Consider the following 24142-nt stretch of genomic DNA (forward strand, 5'->3'; position numbering starts at 1 on the left):
TTTTCTATGTGCATCTGTAACTTGGATCACGAATGAGCCCTTCTACCGGCACGTTCGAAGGCCTAGATAACGCACAACACACGCATCTGGCGATGATGGTACTTCAAACATAAGGAGTTTTTACCTTGCTCCGGCGTGGAGGTTCGTTGCAGTTGCTCACGATGCATGAGCGTTCTTTTGCAAAGTAGCATGGACGAAGATTTGTGGGAAACTTCAGCAGGCGTACCGATTGTATTCTTACCTGGTGTATTTATATATCAGTTGGTCTAGGTCTTATACATAGTAGCAATTAGCGGATTCGCCTTTCACTTCAGATATAAGAAGTAGGTCAACCGCTTGTGGCCATACTGTATCGCTAAATCGTATCGGTTCACCCAACCAAAGACAGTAACAGAGATTCTCGTGTTGATGAGCTCGAACTTGTCGATGTCATTCGCGTTAACTGGAAAGTAGATATCATGCAATAAAACTTGCCTGCTGATAGTATTTGTCTTGCCGGTCAACATTGTTATAGTCTGCTGGGCGCATGGCTGATTAAATAGCCCACCCGAAACATAAGTTGTTAGTGTTTTATATATTGATGATTGACAGCGGAAAAATACACCTAGCTATTGGTATGTAACTCCGGCAAATATACTTCAAAAGTTTGAGTTCCAGTTAAACGCATTAAGCGAAGTGACAACAGTAACCACCAAGCATGTCACTTTCAATGCACTGTCAGATCGCGGTGTTAATTTGTGGTAACAGCAGCTCGTCTTCGTCGGGCCGCATATCGGCGATGTTGGGCTGCAGAAATAAGCTGTGAAATGGACGGATTCTTCAAACCCTGGTACGGTCTTTTCGAGTTGTGCAGCTGGCATGAGTCTAAACTCCACACAGCCGTGGTAGATCGTCTGCCTGTTAAAGGATTTCCAACTTTGGGTGCCACGGCATCAAGAAAAGCGGTTGCTCGGCTTTAAAGGCTATTCTTGGTCATCTAGAAAAACCAAAAAGTAACAGATGAAAAATATACATGACAAAATTTTTAACATTGTTGGTAAAAGGTAGCATTGCTAGAAGTTCTGAGCCTCAATATACGGTGTATAAAAAAAAATTAGCATGGTGATTGCACTATGGAGCCATCATATGAATCCACATTGTAACATTATTTCGCAGCGGCTTGCCTCGTAGGATGTTGCATTGTTAAAAGAGTATTTCTTCACATGACACACAGCTCGCCGTATCTAGGTACCGTTTATATGTATGCATATATCTGATATTTATATACAGAGCATTATAAATATCTACTTGTTTTAGTGGTGTTGGTAAATTTGTATGTATTGTATTGATGCTATAATTATATATAATCAAGGACAACAACTCAATAACATTCCAATGAATGTGACTAAAGTAATGCTAACATTACGAAACAAGACAAGATTTTAACGGAGATTAGACAAATCCCAGAACATTATACTAAACTGAGAAAAATTACTCATTCCTGCAATAACACCTGAAGCAGAAATCAGTCTTATTGTTGTGTTCAGTATTTCGTTTGGATTTAATTATTTAATAAGATTTGTATTCACTGTAAATACAACATTACTCTCTAATAATATTCTTGAATACAAATATTAACTTGGAATTATAGTGAATTCAGACAAGGATATCTTGGATTATACTCATGCGATTGATTGGAATACTGTTAGCACATCCTCACACGTCAGGCTACATGTATAATACCACAATCAGGACTACAGGCACATTAATGCCTTCAGCGCTGGATCTTATTTCGAACACCAATGGAATCTAATTCGAACTTTATTCATTAAGGCTGGTGATAGAACTTTTGGACTATTTTGGGATTTAATTTGCATTACTGTAATTTACAAAACGTATATGTCTGTCTGTCTGTATGTATGTATGTATGTATGTATGTATGTATGTATGTATCTATGTATGTGTGTATGTGTGTGTGTGTTTGTGTGTGTGTGTGTGTGTGTGTGTGTGTGTGTGTGTGTGTGTGTGTGTGTGTGTGTGTGTGTGTGTGTGTGTGTGTGTGTGTAGGTAGGTAGGTATGAGTGTGAATTTATTGGTCAGAAAGAGAATTCATTATCAGCAGCATGCCTCTTGGTGAAGCAAGTTTAATAATATCTATCTATATGTGAAAAACGAACCTTAGCCAGTTTACGTAATATATAATTACCAGCTGTTCTAACACTGCAGCAAGATACTGGCGCAATGCATTGATATGTAGGCTCACATAACCCGGATGGCCCTAATACATGCAGGGAACACAGCAGTCAAACTTTCTGCATATACTACTTGCATTTATTTTTATGTGTGTTAAGTTAAAGAAAAATAAGTATTTCATGGTTTCAAGTCATTGTAAAAATCCATATAAAGACAAATGAATTTTATAAAGTTTATATACAATTTATAAATTGTTTATCCTCTTGGAAGTTTCGAAAGGAAAGGATGCTTATATCATCATCATCATCATCATCATCATCGTCAGTCTCATGACCTAGTGTGGTCGTCGAGACGCTGTGCTGCTGAACATATGACCAGTTTCCTCCACTTGTCTCGATCATGTGCCAATGCCTGTGTCTACGCAGAACTTTTCCTGGTCCATTCTGTGATGTTGTCAGTCCACTTTTTTCTCTGTCTACCTCTCCTTCTGCCACCATTAACCCTGCCCTGCAGGACTGTTGTGGATATACTTTTGGCTCTAGCGACATGGCCATACCATTTCAGCTTTCTCTTTTTGGCGGTATGTATATGCTAATATATATTATCCAATTTTGAGTGTAAACAGTTTAGTACACACATAAAGAGTTACATATACAGTAGTTGGCATATTTTTTGAAACACGTTCACAATTCGAATCGTTTTAAGACCTAAGGCATCGTGAGATAATTAATTATCAGTCTAGATTCATGATTGTATATCGTGTAACCTGATAGTGTACGTGTCACACGATTCCATATCAGTCATAAAATGTTTGATATATGCAATAAAGACTCCATTGACTAGTCATGACATCATATTACCCAATCCCCCTAAACCCGAACTGTGTTTTTGGATTGTAAACTTTTGGCAAGTGTCAACGGTATCTGTTTCAAACTATTTACCTTAACCAGGTATGGTGACGTTATTGTTGTCTTTGTTCAAATAAATTTTGTATAAAAAAGAACAAGAAAAAGTGACATAATGCATTGACCCTTTGTGCCCTGTGAGATTTGCAAAATCATGCTGGCTTGCGAAAAGGTCGTTATTCAGGGTACCTGATCAACTTTCGCTTATTTCTCACTTGTTTTCAGTGCCTGAAAAAGAATAGATACATCGCTGTGCACCATGTGATTTATTACTTTAAATTGCACGGGTACTAAACAGTTAGACGGACAGGTAGACATTCCGAGAGGCAGATAAAGGTAGATAGAGGCAGACAGAGGTAGACAGTCGGTGAGGCAGTCAAAGATCACTTGACCATCCAATGATGTGCAGATAAGTTCACTTCAGTTCAAATCCTTTATCATTTTTCGTCAAAGCCGTCAATGACTACCTGCAATTATAGTTCAACGCCGTAATGTACTACACGGAATTATGCGTCAAGCCCGTCAGTGACTACATGCAGCAGAAATGCCTTAGTTGGCGTTTGATGATAATAAATGTGTGATTATATTGCCTTGAAACCATGGACAAAGTCCTACCACCTTTTACGTTATGACATTTAAGAATTTGTATCGGAACGGTACTACTGAAATAATTGTACAAACAATTCATGATCCATTACAATATGGCTTCTTGTTTCGATGATCACGAATTGTAAGTATTTTTCCGAAATAATAAGCCACAATGTTACCTAATGTAACGTAAGACCTCAGAAGTGAAAGTTTTTGGTTTCTTTTGTTCCTGGTGGATGTTATTTAGACAGACCCCAAACCACAAGTAAAACTTTGAGACAAATGAGTCTGTTGCCTGCTGGATGTCATCTGTGTTGGTAACTAGCCCGAAACAGGATTTGAAATTAGATGCTATTCTTAATAGCAAATCCAATTATATAATGCCTGAACTACCTTTTAAAGAAATTTTTTAAATAAAAACTGTATTTAAATTGTACGTATAGTATTGCGCATGACCTTCAGCCCCTTTGTTTCAAATACTGAAGGGGTTTAACATTTTAAAAAATACATTTAGCGAGTAAACATGGCATTTACTTTGGCGGCGATATGGTATTAGATAAGTGACTCAGTTAATTAGCACAAGGTTGAAGGGATCTGAATAAATATTTAAAATATTTTTTCGATAGAGGTTACGTTTGCGTGTTAATGATCTATTTATTTTCAGGCTCTCTTGACGCTAAGATCAGTGCCAGATACGTGGGGTTACATAAGGAAAACATGATAGTTCCGGAACAGTTTTAATTTCATGCAATCGCTGATTAATTAGGCATAACAAATGTTAGCATTCCTTTTTAATAATATTAGTTTTGTTAAAATATAAAGTAATTGTGCCAATGCAAATATTTGAATGTACGTTAAATTTAGAGTTTGCAGCACACTTGTAGAAACAATGTTTATTTATGTATTCCTTGGCGTAAGTTATTGAATGTTTTATTTTTATAGTTTTGTAGCGCTAAGTCTTGTTGAGAAAGAAGCGCACGTTGATTTCTCGCAGCACACAAACTCTGAATGCGCGGCTAACACAAACCAATAAATTATATCATAGCCTTCGTTAAGTGCAGTAGGTCTGTTACAGCTAAAGATATTTATGTGGTTTTATTACGTTTTTTTATTAAAAAATCCCCATTCTGAAGTGATTTTAAAATTTGACTGATTTATGACACATACTATTATGTAGCTCTTATTCTCAAAGGGGAACATAAAATTGGGCAATAGGCAGTTGTAGACGGCATATGACTTCATTGCCTCCACCCCCCACCCCCCACCATTACGATAATTGTCTTATTCACGGTATACTAGTGACTGGGGGAGATCTTTCCATCTGTATGGTGTAAAATATATCTTCCACAAATGCCTAAATTTTGCTTTTAAAATAATTAAGAAAAGAAAAACAAATACGTGATGAAAAACATCTGAGTGGATTTGTACGGTTGGGACATGAGTCCTCAAAATTGTTCGTACTATAAATATCCCAAGAAAATTTTAACTGATAGCCTCGCTGACTCAATTGGTGGAATGTCCAGTGTTTGCAGGTTTGATACCCACCTAGGAAAGCCTGTGTCGGATACCTCAATATGTCCTTGAAAAAGGTACTTACGTTCCATTCCCTAGGCATAATATAGTCAATAACGTGATAAAAGTGTCATTAAAAGAGACATAGAATGCAATCCTTGTATTGAATGGATGCAGATCGACAGTTGTGTCTGATTAGTCTTTATATTAACGCTATTCTGAAGGAGTACATAAAGTGAATTTGTAAGCAAGAATCAGTGTTGATAATGACGCTGTCTAATTGAAATGTCCTAAATACGAACACCTGACCTTAGGTTTAGTTTTGGTTTTCAGATCTTTAGCCTGCAAATTACGGAATCTGATAATCACTATATAACAATGTTAGTAATAATAATAATAATAATAATAATAATAATAATAATAATAATAATAATAATAATAATAATAATAAATGAAAATAGTAGCAGTTGTAATAATAATAATAATAATAATAATAATAATAATAATAATAATAAATGAAAATAGTAGTAATAATAACAACAATAATAATAATAATGATAGTAATAATAATAATAATAATAAATGAAAATAGTAGCAGTTGTAATAATAATAATAATAATAATAATAATAATAATAATAATAATAATAAATGAAAATAGTAGTAATAATAACAACAACAATAATAATAATAATGATAGTAATAATAATAATAATAATAATAATAATAATAATAATAAATGAAAATAGTAGTAATAATAACAACAACAACAATAATAATAATAATTATAGTAATAATAATAATAATAATAATAATAATAATAATAATGATAATATCAACTGAATAAACAGTACCAATATTTTAGAAATTAAAACAAATTATAGTTTGAACATACTGTAATCACATAGATGTATCACAGCTGCAATGTACACTGAGTTTTGTCAGGACGCTGGCCACCTTACTGATGGTATCCTGACCAACAAAAATCCTGATAAGGCAAAGTATCTAACAGAAGGCTCTGGGTATTGTTTGTGTATTAAAAAATACAAACACCAAAATCAAAATGTTACACATTCACAAAATCAGACTGCTCATTACAATAAATGTAGATGTATAATTTCTTAAAAGTTGAAAAAATTCGTACTTTTTTAATACTTTGCTGCAAATTTGTTTCTTAAGATGCACTGTCAGAACTTTTGGTACATATAACACATTGTTTTCACTCGACCGTGCACTCCTTGTCTATGCCTCGTGTACTCCTTGTGTACTACTTATATACGCCTTGTGGACTCTTTGTATACGCCTTGCGTACTCTTTGTATACTCTTCGTATATTCCCTGTGTACTCCTTGTGTATTCCTTGCATACGCCTTGTATACTTCTAGTGTAGCCCTTGTGAACTCCTAGTATACGCCTTGTGTACTCCTTATATACGCCTTATTTACTTCTTGTGTACTCCTTGTGTACTAGTTGTATACGCCTCGTGTACTCCTTGTGTGCTGTACGTGTACTCTGTGTACTCCTTGTATACGCCTTCGTGTACCTTTTGTGTAGTCCTTGTGTACTCCTTGTATACGCCTTGTGTACTGCTTGTATACTCATCGTGTACTCCTTGTGCTCATATTCATTTCAATCTTAAAAATAATTAGATACTTTGACATTAAATTATTTCAGTGCATGAAAGTAGTAAAAGCTTTTCTTTTATGAAAACAATTTAATCTTTATTTGGCATCCAGCTAAGAGTGTTGAAAAGAGATGACGTCAAGTATAAAGTTGACTAAATAATATTTAGCTACACTTAAGAACAAGAAAGCATTATGTACAAATACATGAAGGAAATAGCATCGGAGTATTGATGTATGAAGTTTTTATGCTATAACGTCACCATAGACGATAAATTGATTTTGTATTTGCAAAAATGACATATCAATACTTGTCATATTGGCAATCCTTTGACATGTAGAAAAATAAAATATAAATTGTTTTTTTTAATGTCAAACGATGTCAGAAGGGTTACATGTATCTTTTTCATAATCCTCCCTTGAACAATTATTATTGTAAATACATTTTTGTTGTTGTCCGCAACTCGTTATAAGATATCGTAATTAATAAAATCAAGTCTATAAAGGTCATCAAGAAGCAGTCAGACTTGTCAAAGGTTTAGCAAAATTTTAACACTTGCCTTTACAATGAAAGAAAGAAAGAAAGAAAGAAAGAAAGAAAGAAAGAAAGAAAGAAAGAAAGAAAGAAAGAAAGAAAGAAACTATTGAATAACAGATGGTGGGGACAGATGTTAATTATAAAAATGCATATCCTATCTCAGTTTTCTATAATAATGAACCAACGGCCTGAATTGCACGGATTCTGGTGGGAAAGCCGATAAAAATCTTGCGGGAAAAAATGTCATTAGCTAAGAGATACAGGAGAATCTCATTTATTGGATGTCCGGCGAGCACTCGCTATGTGGTACTCATTAACCAAACAATTTAATCAATTTTTAATAAAACAAAATACATTGTGGTCAAAATGCATTTACTTTGCGGCTTCTTTCTAGCAGGCATGGATATATATCTTTGCGAAGAATCTTTAATAAATATGTTTTTGACTTTCCTTAAACAATATTATTACTTATCAAAATAAAGTGTTCTCCTCTTTTTTCCTGCGCTTTCTTTAGAAACTAGATATCACTTGATAACGTTTACGGCATATATTGTAAAAGTTTAACGTAAGGACTTGTGTAAAAAGGTACTTAATTTGAAGGAAAGATTTTGTAATGATATATGCACAAGCAGGTAAATCAGACGAGGATACTCTCAACAGTATACCTGTCTTGTAATAATTCTAGGATACTGCACTTGTAGGGGAAAATGTGAACGAGCTTTTTCTGTGTAATACTGCAGTATTACTGCGAAAAATGAGTTAATATTTTCCCATACCAATGCAGTAACCATTTTATTATATACTCATTTCATTTTCCTACCTAAGGCTTAACAATAAAGAAATACACTACAAGAAACAAAGTAATTGAATTTATCTTTTATTTCAAAATAAATATACAACCGTAGATTCATCAATACACAATAACAATATTAATGCGCGCATACCACCGCCCAGCGAACTTTGCACTCGTTTTTGTCGACTTAAAATTGAAAATTAGTCATATTTTGAATGAATGTGTATCGAAAAAACTTTTTCAGCTGGTCTGGAATGAATGGATTTTGTTTTTCTGTTGATCCAACTCAATTATACTTTTTTACTTATGAAGGACTGTGTTTATTTGGTCAGTCACTGCAGTAAGGAGAATGTGATTTCAGCTGGAAATGCGTCCAAATTACAGTACAAGTTCGGTGTATATATCAGGGTTTCCATGACATGGGTCATGTCATTCGGATTTGCAGAACTGGAAAGTACATTTTGAGGAAATTCAAGATGCATAAATATAAATAAATGTATTACCATTCTTATTACCAACCAGTGGAGATATGTCTATGCCATGACACTTGCACGGTCGGTTTTGGAGGGACCCCAGCTATGACCCATATGGTTCGTATCGCTAGCCTAACATTGTATCAAAATAGTGCAACGGAGAAAACTGCGAAGCAGCCATTGTTTGACAGTCCGTTTAGCCACCTGAAATAACTTTTTCGTCGTTTTGGCTTATTGGCTCTGAAGCTCTTAGATTCCTGCAAACCCTTCAGTTGTATTTTTTTCTCAAATTTAGTGTTTTGATAGACGTTTAAAATGGTACGTCTCTGTTAGTTATGCCACAACCCTGGGCCTCAACATGCTTTTCTCTGCTATTTTATAGACCCTAGAAAGCACTGTTATAGTCTTGACCATTCTATTTGCGAAAAGTTATAAATATTTCTCCTAAATAACTGTATAAATGATCATAATGCTATTTTCAATTATTGTGTCTCTCACGTTTATTGTTGTCATTCCGAATATCATGTTCTTTTGTTTGCTTGTTTGAAAGTTTCGTTTGTGACTCAGTGAACTCGTCCACATCGTGAACGTATCATCTTTTTTTACTTTCAAATGGAAGAACCAGCTTGTTTAATTTATTCACAAACAAAATCTAATCAACCAAAAGCCAAAGCATCTACGAAACGTGTGTAAATGGTTTGTTTACAAAGTAGTTCATGATACACTATACCATTTTTATGCACACGTGTTGTGCAGTATGAAACTGTGCAATATGGCAAAAATACTGCATGAATCTGACAATGTAAAGTTAACGGAGAAACAAATAAGCACATACTAATCTAATTTCTTCGAATGACAAGCTTATCTATTCATTGCTTATAATCTTTATATTTTTGCAATAATTAATTAATTTGTTAATTAATTACTTTAATAATTATATATCACATCTCAATCTTCATCGTTGACTTATCAAGTTTCTTAAATGTTACATATTCATCATTCCTGTATTTCTTTTTTCTCATTTATCTCAGCTTCTGAACTATACTCGCTTTCCAAAAGCTCTCCTTGTGTATAAATTGTAAAAGAAATAAACCGAAATGTCGATTTCGCAATTAAGTTTGCATTAAGTTTCACTTGATGTGCTTCTGTCCTAACTGTAGCTAACCATCAGCATTTATTTTCTTATATTCACTTGCAGATTTTCTTAAAGAATAATATCATTGAAAAAAAGCCTATTGTAAACAAGATTCGAACATGTCAGACGACGTTATGTTGGAAGTACTTGTGTTCGATACTCTCGCAGCCCAACCCGAGTCGGTTACCTCGGTGTGTCTTTGTGGAAGGCATTTATCTCTGATTCCGTCGGCATGATATAACCAACAGTGTGTTAAAAGTCCTTTTAAAACCGACAAACTTAACCAAATTAATCATTTGTGAGGTGAAATATGGCTAGACGGCCTACTCTGAGATATGTGGGACATTGCTATTTTCTTTGAAGTAGCTTTATTTAGGTATTCTACTTACACAGACAAAAGCTCAGCTCCCGTACACATTTAGTCTTAACGTCAGAATTTCTTCGAGTAGAGTCCATTGAACTGTTTTAAACTTTGGCTACTGTATCAATCAATTTTTGTCAATTATTTCTTTGTGTCTACGTCACAGTATTGCTTGCTATGAGTAGAAAGATCTTAACCCTTTTACAAATGAATGAAAGCAATTCTTTTGGAAACCCACCACGTATTTCAAAATAATGTGGTTTGTATTCTGGATAGAAATAATTGCAAATACTTTTACTTGTTCAAAGACTTTGATTGGGAAATCAGTGATATTATTTATATATACCATATACACTTACTTATAAGACGAGTCGAACTTCAAATTGTAAACACCCAGATCTACCGTCCGGCAGTTTGGTAAGAGATCAGTAGAACAAACACCTTAGACCCTGATCTGCAGGCACATTATGCTGAGGTAAGATCAGGCGTTTTGTTGTTGGAAGTTTGACTCGATTTATAAGCGGGTATGGACGGTATTTTTCTTTCTTCAAAGCAACATGAACCCCAGTAATAATGGCATCCGAGTAACGCAGAGGCAACACGACCGATGTTGTTGATTAATCTGAGAAATTTTGTGGTTTCAACGCTGTTTCTGAGATTTCAAGCAGGGAAGTGTTGTGTCATATCAACGGAACTCAACAATGAAGCAACGTCTGCTTTAACCACAAGAAAGCTATGACTTGAATCATCCAATAGCTGGATGCACATGTATGGGTACATGGCGTTTGAGCGACATTAATAGACCTTATTATGCGGCATTAGGGCATTGCAGCCATCATTAATAAATATGCACACGCAAATACGGTCAATAGTTTAAAAAAAAGAATGTATGCACAATGTAACCGCAGTTCCGCTTTTGACTCATCGAGAGTGCAAGAACTGCATCCAAGAGACTAACTTTAGTCATTGTCCTCACTGCAGCAAGATTCCTGGAGGACGTGAAAATAGGACATTGAAACATATGACAGTTCTGTGAGCATTCCAAGAGCAATGTCAAGAGTTTAGATTGCGGAATGCAGAGGATAAATTGATTTTACCATTTGTTAAATTATAATTATAATCATTTTGCTTCGATTATGCTACAGATCCCAATATATATAAACGGGTGTCCACGAGGCAAAGGCCGTGATATGCACTAGGTCCTGTCTTAAACAACCATAGTAGAACCAAGAGTGAGAAGGCAATCAAATATCAACCATGACAGCATAAGGCATGTAAACCTCCACAACCCTCTACAAATATTAACAGTCCATCCAAATGGAAACAAATGATATAGCCCCTTCATACAGCTCCTAACAAGTTCATAAGAAAAAGAAAATATTATCCAATGACATTGACCTTTGATTGGATCATTCGTCCTTAAGGATGCGCCATATACACTCATGAATCTAATGAAAGTCTAAAACATATCCATAAATATAGACACAAAATGTTATTAACTGACCAAAATGACCTTGACACTTCGGACTCCAACGTTAATAGCAGCATCTTCTAACAAAGGGGTCTCAAACTCAAACTAGCCTGAGGGCCGCATGAGGGCATTTTCGATGGCACAAGGGCCACACCGCCTTTGTTATCTCTCATGAACCCTTGTGACGCTAATTATTTTGCAGACCACATGATATGGCTTGGCAGGCCGCATGCGGCCCGTGGGCCACGTGTTTGAGTCCCCTGTTCTATAACATAGTAAACATCTTTGCCGACTTTGATGTCACGTGACCTATAGTAACATAAGTACGGCCAGCTTCAGACTTTTACACACATCGTTATTGTATTCTACTACAGCCTTTTGACTTTAACGCACATTGTTTGTACATTGTAATCTACCACAGTCTTTTGACTTTACGCACATCGTTGGTGCATTTTAATCTACCATATTAGCTTGACTTTTACACCTTGTTAGGGCATTGTAATCTACTAAAGTGTTTTGACTTTTACAAACATCGTTAGTGCATTGTAACCTATCACAGTCTTTTGACTTTACGCACATCGTTGGTGCATTTTAATCTACCATATTAGCTTGACTTTTACACCTTGTTAGGGCATTGTAATCTACTAAAGTGTTTTGACTTTTACAAACATCGTTAGTGCATTGTAACCTATCACAGTCTTTTGACTTTACGCACATCGTTGGTGCATTTTAATCTACCATATTAGCTTGACTTTTACACACATTGTTAGGGCATTGTAATCTACTACAGTGTTTTTACTTTTACAAATATCGTTAGTGCATTGTAATCTACCAGTCTTTTGACTTTACGCGCATCGTTGGTGCATTTTAATCTACCATATTATCTTGACTTTTACACCCATTGTTAGGGCATTGTAATCTACTACAGTGTTTTGACTTTTACAAACATCGTTAGTGCATTGTAATCTACTACAGTGTCTTAACTTTTACACACATCGTTAGGACATTGTATTCTACAATATTCTTTTGACTTTTACACACGTCGTTAGTGCATTGTAATCAACTACAGTGTTTTGACTTTTACACACATCGTTAGGACATTGTATTCTACTTACATACTTTTGACTTTTGCACACATCGTTATTGCGTTGTAATCTACTACAATCTTTTGACTTTTACACACATCGGTCTTGACTTTTACACACATCGTTAGGGCATTGTATTCTACTACATTCATTTGACTTTCACACACACATCGTTATTGCGTTGTAATCTACTACAGTCTTTCATCTTTTATACAAATCGTTAGTGCGTTGTAATCTATTAGTCTTTTGACTTTTACACACATTTTTAGTGCATTGTAATCTACTACATTATTTTGACTTTTACGCACAACATTAGTGCATTGTAATCTAATACAGTCTCTTGACTTTACACACATCGTTAGGGCATTGTATTCTACTAGTCTCAAGACTTTTACACACATGGTTAGGGCATTATATTCTACAACAGTCTTTTGACTTCTACGCACATCGTTAGTGCATTGTAATCTACTACAGCCTTTTGAATTTTACATAAATCATTAGTGCATTGTAATCTACCAGCCTTTTGACTTTTACGCATATCAGTAGTATCGGGGGTGGGCTGTTTACGGACAATGGAAATCCCAGTGAAAAAGGTCGTGGGCACGATTACATACAACATTTGTTTGGACAATGGAAAATCCAGTCAAAACGGTCGTGGTGTTGTTTACGGACAAGTATATTGAAAATGGAGAATATTGGGTCAGATGAGGTGACGTCACGGTACTAGTAACTATTAACAACGGAGCAAGGGGCTAACCTCAATCGGCCCAAAGAGCGGGGGAAAAAACAGAACGCTTGGCGGGAATGGGACTGGTGGGACATAGACACATATAACATACAACATACATAGATGGATGAACATTAATATATCACATAAACAACTATAGAACCGACTAAAACAATTAGCGAAGAAAGCAAATCTTTTCGAGGCATATGAGTGGTCCTGAAAAGGACCTTTGTTGTTTGTTTGTTAACATCATTCCGTTAACACAGAGGACAATACATAGGCCTTTTTCTCTTCCTCAAACTTCTTCAGACTTCTTGACTGTAGATGAGGACTGTCTTCAGACAGTCTTGTCTCTTCACATAAATTCGTATTTTCCAAACGCTCGTATCGGTGATCCGCATAATTGTCCGTGATTATTTCACATACATGGGTAAGTCAGTGCGGAACATCATCGACGATACGAGGGTAGATGAATCTACGTTTGTCCACATCTTGTGACGAGAAGAGGTAAATAAAAATGCAGTAAACGGGGTTATTTATAGTGGAAGAGCGGATCTAAACGGGTTGAGGTTTTTTATCCACCAATGCTAACACGCGTTACAAAATTCACAGTACGGAGTCTGTCTTCCAATCCGAAGAGAGCTACCTGTGACGTCACATTCCCTATATAGGTGCGCTAGCTTCTGTACGCAGTGAATCCATGCGAAAGAGTTTTCAAACATGACGGAAACTAAGAAGAAGCTGAAAATGGGGTGCACTGGCTTTGGAGACGAGAAGCGATTGTATAGCTGCGACTACGAAAGTCAACACAGTCCTGCTACTAAAAGAAGTCGATTTTAATTGGGATTTAGTCGATTTTCTCTCTTCTTCGCAAGAATTGTTTCCTATACCAGTACCTTCGCCACATTCTCTTTCTTTACCACACGTCGAGGATTTTAAACAGAGACAGAAAGAAGAATTGGAGAAAGAAAGAAGCAGAACAAACTTTTCTCCTTCAAGAGCAACGGCGAGAAGAAGAAGAAGCAAGAACGAAAGGACAGGAAGAAGAAGAAGCAGCAGAGAAGAAACAAGGTAAAGGAGAGAAGGAGGACAGAGAAAGTAAAACGGTGACGGTACTCTTAGACAGTTTGGAAGATTTAAGGAGCCTGAAACAAATGTATCAGACTTCTTTAATACGACCCAAGAGAAAAAGACCTTACCGAGCCAAACAACCCAACCCTGTTACTACGCCTACATACCATCCTACCAGATTTCTACCAGATCATCATCGACAGGAGCCAGTCCAGAAGTAGGCCATGGCCGTGGCAAAGGCTTAAGGCAGTTAAAGCGGATTATGTCCCGTTCCTGAGTTTGTTTTTTTATTTAAAAAAAACACCCAAAGGTCCTTTTTAGGGCCACCCGCTTCTCTAGAAAAGAGATATCATTCTTTTTGCCAAAATCAATTAAAACTCAAAATGCCTTTTTCTGCCCATGATGTACGTGTGTGAGAAAGTGCGTGCGTGGTCTTTATTCTAAAAAATCAAAACCAAGAGACACTTACGTTTCTTTTCTGGTCTCTTCTGGCAACAATTTATAATCCAATTCAAAATATTTTTAAAAGTTCATAGACTTCTTTTTTTTCTCACTCTTTCACTTTCACATGTTTTTCCTCCTCTTCTTCCTTACTTTCTTCTCATCCTATTTTCTTCTCTCTTTTCTCTTTCAATGCGTGTCTGGTTCTTCCATTGGGGAGGGTACATCTTCTTATTCTTCCTGTTCTGATCCTCTCTCGTCCTCAAGCGTCTGTTGTTTTTTTAGAGCGTTCGGATGACCAATGTACTTTCTCTTGTCAATGATGACAGGTAACTTGACTTTTGTCTCTTCTGGCACTTGTCTTGCTTTTTTGACGGTCTGGACACTCTGTAGCCCAATGCCCTTTTTTCTTACAGAGATAGCAATTATCAAGACTTTTATCTCGAAATGAGGGGGAGTAGTCCGTCGGCTTGTCTGAAGAAAACTTTCTTATGACACCTCGCAAAGCTCTGATCAGAAGTTCGATCTGTGTGGGCTCTTCAATCGTTCTGGTCGGTTCGAGAGTGAAATGAATACTAACCCTTTATATATACACTGGTCTGACATGAATCTATAGGGGACCATGGCGTTAAAATGTAGTCATTTGTGTTTTTGCAGTCAAGATGAAACGATCGTATCATTTCGTGGAGAAAGGAGAAGAAAGAAAGAAAGAGGCAGAAGCGTGATTTATTGCTTCGCACAATAGCTGAAGTCTTGGTACAAATACAAGGCCGGTGATTTTGAAGATGACATGAGTGAGCTAGAATCCAGACCCAGAGAGTCTACACCCAACCAAAGTTCACCACCATTAACCCCTGAAAAGTACTACCACATTCGAGAGATGGAAAAGCATTCCTCTGTAAAATTTAGAACTACGGCTTTCACGTACAAATGAAGTTTAAAGAGTTTAAGTCTGACGTACCATTAGAGAAAGCAGAAGCGTTCATCACCGAGGTGTGGGATTCTTTGTTAACCACACTGAAACGACAATGTGAAGCCAAAGAAGACGATCGCTTGAGATTTTCTAATCATCACGACAGTTTGAAGTCCCCCGTTTGGATCGAGATTAGCAGCCCGGCAGAACTGTTACCTTCAAAAGTCATTTACAAGATTCAATACGTGCAACAATCCAACGACAAGTTTCACATCACCGAGTGAAAAGCCACACTGTTCATGACACGCGTTTCTCTTCGCCAAGGGACAGGACGCAAAAACGTGTTATTGGTGGGCGAACTTGGCAGCACCAAAAAGAGTCTCGTCCGAATTAACAACCCTCAAGACCAGAACGAAACGGTAGAATGGAAAAGAGCTTGGCAAACAATTCAAAAATAAAACCGAGCCAAACAACGAAGAGAAGCAGAACTCCTGTTACAGCAGGCGAGGATATCCACAGGCACACCCTGCGGCATTCCTGAAACGCAAAAATTGTAAAAAGTCTTGACTCCACGATACAGCATGAAAGTACACCCTCAAGAAAGGCGCGGACCTCTGTTGTTTTGAGGCAAAGATTTCAAAGACGGAAAATACATTCACGTCTATCATCACAATGAACATTTCGATGCCATTACCAGTATCGCCCCATTCCTAGGATACAGCTATTACTGTGAGAAATGGGACTATAGCTATAACAACCGAGAACAATACAAGCATTGTGGATCGAAATGTGAGGGATGTTTGGCATATCAACCCTGTCTGGACGAAGGACAAGAACGAGTGCCTTGCCCTGCTTGTTAGCGCACTTTTGTCATCCCTGTATGTTACCAACAAAATCTAAAGATGCAAGGTTCACAGAAGAAAAGTGCTTGTCAGCTCCTGAGATTGTGCCCTACTTGTGGACAATGCATACGTACCAACAATGCCAAGGCACACATTTGTTCAGGAAAGAAAGATGTCACATTTGTCACCAAATCGTAGACTTGGAATACGAATGCTACATTCAAAAATACCATTCCAAACATCAAGAAGAAGATGATGACAAGAAGAAAGGCAATTTCATCTTTTTCGATTTCGAATGCATGCAAGAGATCGGCATTCACATTCCTAATTTCTGTATGGCTCATCGAGCGTGCAAGACGTGCATCCAAGAGCCTATCTTTAGTCATTGTCCTCACTACAGCAAGATTCCTGGAGGACGTGAAAAAATCTTTCGGGGACCGATCACGCTAGCCGATTTCGCCTAATGGATCTTAGACCCCATTGACGAGGCGTGGAGCCAAGAGGACATCGAACGTTACGCAGATTGTCATCGCCATTCCACTGTGAAGGCTCACAATTTGTCGGGATACGATGGGCAAAATCTTCTCAGATACTAAACGGAACAAAGTACTGAACGTCTTAAAGTGACTCTGAACGGACCCAAAATCATTTCCCCAAGTACAGTTTAAAGATTCAGTGAGTTACTTGGCCATGCCATTGAGCCGATTGCCTAAAACGTTTGGAATGACAGAAATGGCCAAAGGTTATTTTTCCACACATTTTGAATACCGAAGCCAATCAACACGCCGTTCTACTCAGTTTCTCCGAGACTCACGACTATGACCCCGACAACATGCATACCGAACAATGAGAAGTTTTTACGCTTGGTGCCAAACTCACGCCTTGAACACCTTCTATTTTCAGAAAGAAATGTTAAAGCATTGTCTTTCCGACGTGGACATTTTACGGCGTTGCTGTTGAAAATTTCGAGAACAGTTCATGGAACACGGAGGGATCGATCCTTTGAAAGAAGACCGCATCTTTGCCAAAGCGTGTTCCTTAGTGTACTGCCAATGATTCATGCCCGAAACACACTGGCTGCCATCAGCCCTCAAACGATAAACTTTGTCAAACATCAATGCTCTGTCAAAGCCCTACGCTGGCTACATTACTTGTACGACAAGGAAGACAAATGGATCCAACATGTCCTCAACGGCGGAGGCGAAAAGACCATCATAACGTATTCAGTGCATGGTTGGGACTTAGAAAACCCCAAGATCGTGTAAGAGTTTAAGGGTTGCTTATTTCACGGATGTCCCCTCTGCTACCGTACCCTGAACGTGACACTAAAAATCAGTTTTTACAACGGACCATGGAAGACATGTACTAGGCCACTTGTCAGCGGCGCTTGAATTTAGAACAGCAAGGATACCAATGGTGGAAATGTGGGAACACGAATACGATCACCGTTTGAAAACGGATATCGAGTTTAAACGTATCGAGGAAAGTTACAAGCTGGTGGACCCACTGAACCCGCGGACTGTTTGTACGGAGGACGGATAAATGCCACCTGTTTGCTGTACCAAACCGACGAGAGAAAAGCAGAAGAAATCAAATAATTAGACGTGTGTTCACTGTATCCTTACGTGTGCAAATATTGTCGCTTTTGCGCAGGGCAATCACAATTGATGACGGAACACATCGACCTGGATAACATTCGACAATGCGAAGGATTGATCAAGTGCATCGACAATGCGAAGGATTGATCAAGTGCAAAGTCTTGCCTCCAACCGACTTGTACCATCCTATTTTACCTCACCATTGCCAGGGAAAACTGATGTTTCCCTTGTGCCGAAACGTGCAACCAAGCCCGACCATCGGATTACCTACATCGAATGTTTTAACTAAAACAGGATTTGTCTACTTGGGACCAGAAACTGGATTGGGATACGAAGTATAGTGTTTCAGTTGTGGTCTGTAGTTGCGAATTGATCGACGTATCTATAAAGATTCAGCTATTCTGGTACATACTGAATGGTCTCCGAACTGTCCTTACCTTTCTATAGCCTTTCCAGCTATCACACTACGGTACAGGTATAACGGTACCGTAGAGAAGGTAGTACCTTTGTCCAGGAAGAAAAAAAACAACTTCCAAAACTGGGTATAAAAAGGGAACGATGTACAAGCTCGAGACTTAATTACGACTAGTGTAAAAAGGGAAAACGTCCAAGACCGATAGTTCATTGTAACTACAAAGACCAGCAGACATCATTAAAGTTTGGGGATTCTCAAGTGGAAAGCGATGCTGTGCCTTGCGATGAGAGCGATGCCGTACGTTGTGATGCAGTAAAGCATCATGGGATCTTTGCTATGACTACTACTAATACTACTACTACTACTACTACTACTACTACTACACCTACCATGGAAAGTGATGCTGTTAGTGTCAAACCTGACGGATGCAAAAGCGATGGCACTCGTTATCGTGGACTCTTTACTTGTTTTCATGGTGGATGTCATTCTCCACGTGACACCATGCAGCTACCACCCTACGGATGTCATCCAAAAATGAGCAAACTCCTGCTGATTTCACCGTACCCTCATCGAAATGAACCTGTGGAGACGAATATTCGTTCAATTTGCGTTTGCCTGAATAATACAACTTTGAAAGTCGATTTCAAACGTTCCAAGGAAAATGGCCTAAATATCTAGGAGGACCTACCCCCAAAGAATTACCCAGAGCCAGATTTATCTACTTGGGTGAATGGGACAAAGTCATGTGCTTCAGTTGCGGTGTCACTACACCAGTGGAAGCAGAACGATTCGGCTAACCCGGAACATGCTAGATGGTCTCAGAATTGTCACTACCTACCTTTAGTGGGACCTAGTCATTGAAGTGGCATACCGTCTCGGTTAAGAAACCAGCTTGCGTAGGAGTCAAACGTTGGACAACACCGAGACAAGTATTTAAACCCCATCTGAAATGTCATACTGAAGATTTACCAAACGAACTGCAAGAGAAGATCTACTGGTTTGTTTGTCAGGGACTTACCAGAGCAAAATCTCAATCGGTGACTGTAGAACTTTTGTGTCGATAAATTCACAAGAGGAAAGTGACAAAAGTCAACAAACTCGTCAGATTTCTCTGGATGAAGTCTGAGTTCTTCCGATTATTCCTCTTTAAACCGTTTACATTAGAAGATTTTGTTGACATTCTTGGTTGTTACCCTGAATGGCAGTGGTCAGAAATTACTTACTATGTCCATTACTTTCGCTCTAGGGGAAGATTTTAAATAAAATAAGGACAGTTAGAAGTGAGATACAATCATCTCTGTGCAGATAGTACACTTATTGCTTACGACAAAAAGACGTATAAAAACGGGCTACCAGCCACGACCTTTATCAGTGGTCATACGACAGATTTCGTGGAAGGGAATCGATGAGAGTATTCAAACAATGAATGACTGCCAACACTTATTACATGAACAATGTCCATTGAATTCGGCATGGCATGTGGCGTGTGTGTCTTAGTGATTTGCTTTCTGGAATTTCGTTTACCAGCCGATTCCTTGTGGCCTCTTTACGAACAGTACTTACTCCTAAATAAAACATGAAAGTAATCCCTTTAAACGTTCACGAGAGTCTAATTTTGTTAAAAGCCTTGCGTTTGCATCTGGATACTTCTCGACCTCTACTTTTAGGTACTGAAGATGTGTACGACGGTGTGCGTGTAGCTTGTGACTTACACCCTCGTCGGACAGATGAACGTGACTGGAACAGTTGGGGTTTTGTGGCTTGGACCAAAGAAGTGGCCAATTATGCCCAAGAGTTGTGATTCTCAATTCAAACGTCCAGGGAAAAAATAACTTTTAGTGACAATGTCAGAAGAAACAGAACCCGACTTTGAGGACAGCCACTCCCTTCAGGACAGGACTTTCATGGACATTCGCGAAAGACCTTTTCGGGAGGACACCGGTGTGACTGTACCCAATGTAGAGACTGTAAGAACATTACACACTGTCCCAAGGACACTTTGGTTACCCAAAACATGTTGTACAGAGACTTGTTTATATTCCACTTTGATGGTTGTGATGTGTATTTTATCCTTGTACTTAACCATTTGGCTTTTATGTATTTTTCTTTCGTGTTGTTCCATTTTAACTTGCAATAAACTTGTTCAGAAAAAGGTATAAAAACTCGTGTCTTGTTTCTCTTCGTGTCAAAAGTGACATTCCTACATTACTATGGCTACCTCTGCTGTCTCTGCTTCCTCTTCCTCCACGTTCAAAGTCATTGACGAACACTTAGATCGTGCTAGTTGGGAGGCATTGTATCATCGTCATCCCATTAACATGTTAATTGCCGGACCCAGTGGTTCAGGAGAACCGAATTTGTCAAACGTTTGATCTAACATAGACATCATTAGATCAATCGTCCACCTCAACGGATCGTGTGGTGTTATACAGAGGGGCAATCGACGTACAGCCTCTTGCGAGAAAGTCAAGGCGATTCCATCGTGTTTGCAGAAGGCATTCCTGGCGAAGACGACGGAATCATGTCTGTTCCCAGTCAAACCCATCTGGTCATTTTCGACAATATGTTAGGAGAAGACGAAGAAGAAATTAAACTGTGGTTTTCCCTCAAAGGGCATCATCATAATTTACATCACCCAAAATTGGTTTAAACATAGTAAAACCCATCGCTCAATGCTCATTACGTGGTCATTTTTAAAAGCCTTGAGATAAATCGCAAGTACAAGTCTTAGCCAAACAGTTATGACTCATGCGTACGACGATGCCACTCAAACCCTACAGGCTATTTACTCGTAGATTTAAAATCCACTACCCCCGATTATTTGCAATTTCGTAGCCATCTGTTTCACCACTGGTGCCAAGATGGAGGGCCTGTCCCCTTCGTCGACTAAACAAAAAATTCTATAAAAACCTCGGACACTTTGGGTAGTTCTCACACAGCGTCAACATGACGTCCCTTCAGTCTCATCTTCCCATCAAATTGATGCGTGTCTTGTACATGCTCGTGTATTAGAAGCCTGTCTCAAAGAAGTCTTACGATGGTTTACGGTAACAGCACATCAATTACTGCAAGGCATCATTTACATTCCTCGTCAAACCAAACGCTTTTTGAGAGAAACAAAGCAGCCCTGACGCAACTGGGTGATCCTCGCATCTATACTCCAACCTAAAAGCAAATCATTTTGAAACCTGGAGGTAGCGGTTGTCTAGGAGATGTCGTCATTCGCTCCCTCTTAAAATGGGATCCTAATGCCCCCAAAGTCCTCCCCAAGTAAAAAGCCACTCCAAAAAAGTAAAGGAACCCCAAACAAGAAAAAGAGCTACAGTGTCAAGACCAGGTCACAGTCTCAGAAAAAGAAAAGTCCACAGAAAAAGAAATGTCCCCATAGAAAGATAAGTCCCCAGCAAAAGAAAAGCCCCCCCCCCCCCTTAGCAAACAGCATCTACCCGAAAGAGAGGCACTTCCGCCAGGACGCAATCTTATATTCGAAAACCACGACCTACAGCGATGGTCAACTATAGGAACGAATGAAACTCTTTCGCAAGAAAGTTGTAGACGAAACAGCTCAACCGACTATGAAAGATTTTAAGACCCTGATGAAAAGTTCACCACCACCAGTACTCCCAGTGACCAAAACAGAAAAAGGAGAAGAACAAGAGCTTCAAACTCCACCAGAAAAATTAGAGAAAGTTAACAACATCACCAGAGAACGTACGCAAGTTAACAACAGCACCTACGTCCAGAATTGGATGGATTAAAAAGATGATGGCCATCCCTTCTTCCACAGAAGAGAAAAGGGAGGTGGAGACAGAAGTGAAACAAGAATCGATTACCCCTGTTCAGACAACATCCTCCTCGACACCGATTACTCGCCGGACACGCAAAGCATTACAAGCCAAGAAAATACCACACGAAAGAGAGTAGCATCAGTGAAGAGTGAGTGACCTATTAACAAAATATGGACAAGGAGTTAGCCAGCATTTACTACAAGCCATCCCATCCTGCGGAATACGGTGGAGTTCAGAAATTGTATCGTGCTGCCAAAACCCGTTTGAAAAGTCTCCGTTTACCTCAAGCGCAACGATGGTTACAAGAACAAGCCATGTACACTTTACACAAACCCACTGCATGAAAACTTTACAGAAGTCGTACCCGAGTGGAAGGCATAGATCATCACTGATAAAAGTCTCACATTTGCCCACCAACAATCGTGCCTACACAAATTTATTTTGTGTCATCGACGTCTTTTCCAAATTTGCCTGGGTCGTGCCATTGACTTCCAAATCGATCAGTGAATTAGTGGCAGCGCTCAAACTGAGGTTGAAACAAGGCGGTCGTCACCCTCTTCGATGGCAAACCGACATAGGCACCGAATTTATGAACCAAGCTTTCCACAAAGAATTAAAGAAATGTGACATTCATTTTTATCACCACCGAGAATCCCGAAACCAAAGACAGCATCGTAGAACGTTTTCAATGCACTTTGAAAGAATGCATGTGGAAATATTTTACGCATTTAAACAATCTTAAAATCGAAGCGTCGGCCGTGCCCCCGAGAAGTGACTCCCGACGACGAAGTGGCCGTATTTCAGCGCCTGTTTGGTACGTCCCCGACGGTGGCTGTCCTCAAGAAAAGTGGAGTGTTGGCAGCAGGAGATTGAGTACGCTTTGGCAAAACCAAACGCACTTTCGACAAAGATTACTTACCCAATTCGACCACCGAATTGTGTCTAGTCATTGGACGAGCGCGTGGCCGTCATCCTGTCGTATATAAATTGTAAGACATAAACGGGGAAGTGTCAAAAGGAACGTTTTACCTGCCTGAGTTACAACGCTTGACCAAAAACGAACACGTAATGTACGACATTGAAAGCATTCTCGAACGAAGAACCCTTAAAGTGGGAAAACGCCGTGTCAAAGAAGTCAAAGTGCGTTGGAAAGAATATCCTCCCAGTTTTGATTATTGGATTGACGCTTCGCAAGCTATCGACTATAAAAAGAAGTGATCATCATGCCCTTCCACTCAACCCCAGCTACCACAGTGACCACTCCTTCACCGAATTCTTATCTTCAAGATCTACAAAAGCAACCCTTGTGGGTGTGGTGTGGAGAACGTGTGCCTAAAACGCAAATCGTCTTTTTCTGCCCGATCTTTTTGGCGTATTGTGTCATCGGTGTGATCATCGCCAATTTGAGTCTCCAACAAGGAAACAAACAATTGTGGACTATTTTACTGTGCCGTTGCATCGGTTACCTTCTTTTCAATCCTTCACTGAAATACGCCTCATACCGGAACAACGGGAATATTGCTTCCAGTGTCAGTCGCCACTCCAACAAAAACAACCACCACAGCAATCCTCTTTTAGACACTCCTCTGACTTACATTGACCCGTCGGACAGCAGAACGCTGGAAATATCAACAATAAGAACCAATTTTACTTAACCTTACTCAGTGACAGTTCCATGGAGGTATTTCCCTATAA

General features: G+C 38.6%; 1 long non-coding RNA gene across 1 annotated transcript in view; it reads left to right on the forward strand.

Moving 5' to 3' along the window:
- The first annotated feature begins 2221 nt into the window (after window positions 1-2221).
- Window positions 2222-24142, forward strand: part of LOC149802099 (uncharacterized) — a 35453-nt gene continuing 13532 nt past the window's right edge. Inside the window, exon 1 of the long non-coding RNA XR_016420784.1 lies at window positions 2222-2752. This is a non-coding gene — a long non-coding RNA (uncharacterized LOC149802099). The remainder of the gene's footprint in view (window positions 2753-24142) is intronic.

Source organism: Sinohyriopsis cumingii, chromosome 4, assembly GCF_028554795.1.
Source record: "Sinohyriopsis cumingii isolate HCF-2022 chromosome 4, ASM2855479v2, whole genome shotgun sequence".
Lineage (NCBI taxonomy): Eukaryota > Metazoa > Mollusca > Bivalvia > Unionida > Unionidae > Sinohyriopsis > Sinohyriopsis cumingii.